Consider the following 4,319-nt stretch of genomic DNA (forward strand, 5'->3'; position numbering starts at 1 on the left):
TTTATTTGTATTTTTAGGGAAGGGTCTACAGGGTGTTCAGGGTCTCGCTACTAGATTGGACCTTAGTAGTGATCCACCTGTTTACAGCCTCCCAAGTGCTGGGATTACAGGCACGTGCCACCATGCCCAATCTAAATCACCTGCTCATGTGGATGAGTCACGGCCATTGCTTGACCAGTTTGCTCTCTGTGAAAGCCTGAGAGAATGTTTTCTCTCCATGTAACTCTCCTTAGGCACACTCTACATCATCGATCACATTGCTCTGGGGCCCTATAATCTCCTTGATCACAAATTTGGGGCTGGTGATGGCTTAGTGGTCTACAGCACCTACTTAGAACAAGTTTAGCAAAGTACAGGGACCGCGGTTCAATCCCCCAGCACCACATGCCAGCCAGCCCCGCCCCCTGGCAGGCTGAGCTGGTCACATACACACACACACACACAAATAAATAAATTAATTTAAAAAAAAAAAAGATTTGTACTGCTGAAATCCCAGGGCTGAGGAGGCTGAGACAGGAGGATTGCTACAAGTCTGAGCTGCATAGTGAGACCCTGTACCAAATAAATAAAGATTTTTTTAAATTTTAAAAATAAAAATAAAGGGGCCAGAGAGATAGCTCAGTAGAATAAGTGCTTGCCTTATAAGCACAAGGTCCTGAGTTCAATTCCCAGTACAGCAAAAAAATAAAATTAAATTAAAATTAAAATGTTATGTTTCTGCTGGGTGTGGTGACACTTGTCTGTGATCCCAGCACTCTGGAGGCTGAGGCAGGAGGATCTCTGTGAGCTCTAGGCAAACCTGAACTGCATAGCAAAACCCTGTCTCAATCTCTTTTTTTTTTTTTTTTTTTTTCCTGGAACTGGGGATTGAACTCAGGCCCTTGTGCTTAAAACCCTGTCTCAAAAAGAAGAAAAAAATTACATTCCTTTCCTTCCGGATCCCTCATGCCTAAGCCCCTTAAGAATACAATAAGTCTATAAGTTGGTATAGCTTTTTTTGACTGTCCACACAAGTGTTTATTTGTCACGAGAACCTAAGTATTCCTTAGCCCACATATTCATGTTTCACAGTTCAGGAACACTGATCAGCAACAAACGCCTATGGAACTCAATCCAAAGAAACCTTTTTATTCCTGTACCACTTTGCACTCTGAAAGATAACAGCCTTCCTCATTTCTTCAAAATCTTTCACGGAATCATAATTTCTAGAGCCCGGCATGGAAACCGCTGCGCTATGTCACCGCCTGGAATCATAATTTCTGTAGAAATCAGCATATACCTTCTTTCTTGGTTCAGCCACACCAAACTTACAGAGAGCTGCAACCCCCAGGGAGACAACAAATATTCCAACAATATGAATCCACAGGCGCCTGGCCAGAAGCCTCCACATCTGGGGTTTTGCCAACACACGGGAACTCATGGTCGTTACTGTCCTCCACACTAGCGTCCTTTTATATAAATTGGTATAGCTTTTTAAAAAATGAAAAGCAGGAACCTGATCCTAAATACTTGCTTTTTTTTTTTTTTTTTTTTCTGAGACAAGGCCTCACTCTGCAGTCCAGGCTGACCTCAAACTCATAGCAATCCTCCTGCCTCAACCAACCTCCTGAGCTCTAGGATTACAAGAGCATTCAAAAAATGCTTAAATCATCCATCTTAAAAAGAAAAAAAAACTGGGCTTCTACTGGGAAAATGGGCCAATTTCTCTGGTGCAGGGGATATATTTTCCTGGGGTTTCCACCTCATCAAAAGAAACATAAATGGTCCCAGTTTCAGGAAATAATATGCTTCCCCCTCTCTGAGCACTTTCACTCTAGTCTGGGATGTGTGCCTTTATATTTCTGCCTAAGAACTCTTGCCTTTGCCTCTGCCACCAGTCCTGACCCCCCCACCCCACCCTCTTGGGGAGTCAGCAAGCCTTATTCTATGCATAAGGGTGGGTTAGATTCCTTATCCTCAAGCCTTGTGCAGTGACAATCCCAGAGCATTCACACTGAGCCACCTCCCTAGCCCCTTCTCAATTTTTTTTTTCCTTTTCTTTTCTGGTACTGGAAATCAAACTCAGGGCCCTGTGCTTGCCAGGCTGGTGCTGTGCTGCTGAGTTACATCCCTAGCTCCTCACTTTTGTGTTCTCGTGTGTGTGTGTGTGTGTGTGTGTGTGTATGTGTGTGTGTGTGTGTGTCTGTCTGTCTGTCTGTCTGTCTATCTGTCTGTCTGTGTCTTTTTGAGACTATGCAGCTCAGGCTGACCTTGAGCTCACTTTATAGCCCAGGCTGGTCTCAAACTTGCAGTGATCCTCCTGCCTCAGTCTCCCCAATGCTGGGATTACAGATGGGATTACAGGCATAAACCATTGTCCCCTTCTTTTCTTTTTAACCTCCTTAGCCATTAAAGATAAAATTTACCAAATGCTTGCAAAGCACCCAGTGTTCCACAGGTATAACTAACCTTAAATTCACCCATTTCACAAAGCAAGTTTGAGGAAACAAGATAGGTTAAATCATTCCGAGATCACACAGCTAGAACCCTACAGTGACCCAAGGTGGTCAAGCTAAAAGCAATTGCCATGTATGTATGTATGTATGTATGTATGTATTTGCAGTGCTTGGGTCAGAATCCAAGGCCTGGCACATGTGCTGTGTCCCCAGCCCCTAGAGGTCCCACTTTTAACTGCTACATCCAATGGCCTCTGGTGAAAACCACCAGCAGCTTGTTGTCAGACCTCGCCTTTCCATTTTCCTAGCCCCATCCATCCTCCTTCCCCAACTGCTACTCCACGCACCCCGGAGCTTCTGGGTCACAGGAGGGCTTGTTCTTCCCGGTGTCCACCTGCCCAGCACAGGCCAAGAGGTGGCCGGTGCGCGCAAGAACACTAGCGAGTGCCTCCCTGGGCGGGCGCACACCTGGTCCTGCTGGGTGCACAGCCGCCGCCACCGAGGCCCGCACCTGGAGCGGTTTATCCCTGTCGGGGATTCTCCCTTTTTGTTGCTCAGACACCTGCCCAAGCCCCCATTGGTGCTTGCAGCCTTTCCTGGGAATGCGCGAAGAGAGTTTCCCGTGCTGCTGGCGTCCAGCGGCCAAGGCCTGGGCCCGCGCTTGCTGGGCTTCAGGCATTGGGGGTTCCAGAGCCTCCTCTTGCGCATCCTCGTGGGCCTTGTGCGATAAGCATCCTGGTGAGGATTAGATCAGCAGATCGACGAGATTCTCCCCGCACAGAGCCCGGCACAGAGTGTGCAACCAGTTACACCAAACCATCCATATTTGCTCAATGGAGCCTTTTCATGATTGTTACTGTTTCCCTGTCTCCGACTGGACGATGAATCAGACGCTGTACTAAGACTTGAAATACCTGCGTCATTACTGTATAATCCCTTAGGTGCGAGCGTGCAATGTACTGGAGAAGAGAGACAAGAGGATAGCACAGCGCCCTGCCCCAGCAGGTAGGCCAAGAGCGGGTGGGACGAGATACAGCTCCGTGGGTGCCTGCCTCTGCTAGGTGCCTGGTGCAGCTCTGAATTTCATCCTAGTCACAACTGCACACGCATGAGCCGGCAGCCGCCCAGCGACTGGTTGACGCACCCTTTTTTGCACAGGGAGTGAATGAGGTAGCTAGGGCTTGACTCGTGGCACTTTGACGTCAAATCCAATACCCTTCCTGCCACATTATCCTGCTTTGCTAGGAGAGGCGAGATTTCTGCTGCGATTTCCACCTACAAGACACACTCGCTCTACTGTTTTTTTTTCTTTTCAGTACCAGGGATTGAACTCAGGGCGTGTGCTTATTCTACTGAGCTATCTCTCCAGCCCTCGCTTCACTGTTTATACCCAGTGTTGAGGCCCCATTTATCTCTACTAGTTTCTTATTTCATCAGTGTCATCCCACCTGCGCAAGCTTAGTGAATGTTGTAAAATTGCTGTCACTTATTGCTAATACCCCTGTCTTCACTTCCCATAGCTCGGTCCTTGTGGGACATGATGTTGACCCTCTCCAATCAGGACAGTGTGGCCCGTGTCCCTGTCACTTATTTAGAGTGTTGTTCCAAATATGTTTCATGTGTGATCACAACCGGTGTCAGAGAATACTTTGTTTCTCATTGTGCTCCGGTGTATGTAACAGTGTGCTCCATTTCTCCAGCCGCTGTACGTGTTTTCCCAGATAGTAACTCTTCCAGGCAAGCACTATGTGTTCCACTGATATTCCTTTTTTTTTTTTTTTTCCAGTAGTCATCTGGTATTTATTATACAGCTGACACAGGTCTTTGAGTATTTCAACCCAAATCCAGGGAGAAATATAAGCAAATTACAGTACGATGTAGGCT

General features: G+C 47.0%; 1 pseudogene; it reads right to left on the reverse strand.

The window, feature by feature from the left end:
• Nucleotides 1–1,041: 1,041 nt before the first annotated feature.
• Nucleotides 1,042–1,445, reverse strand: LOC111812521 (annotated as a pseudogene).
• Nucleotides 1,446–4,319: the final 2,874 nt, after the last annotated feature.

This window comes from Octodon degus, unplaced genomic scaffold, assembly GCF_000260255.1.
Source record: "Octodon degus isolate 3935 unplaced genomic scaffold, OctDeg1.0 scaffold00127, whole genome shotgun sequence".
Lineage (NCBI taxonomy): Eukaryota > Metazoa > Chordata > Mammalia > Rodentia > Octodontidae > Octodon > Octodon degus.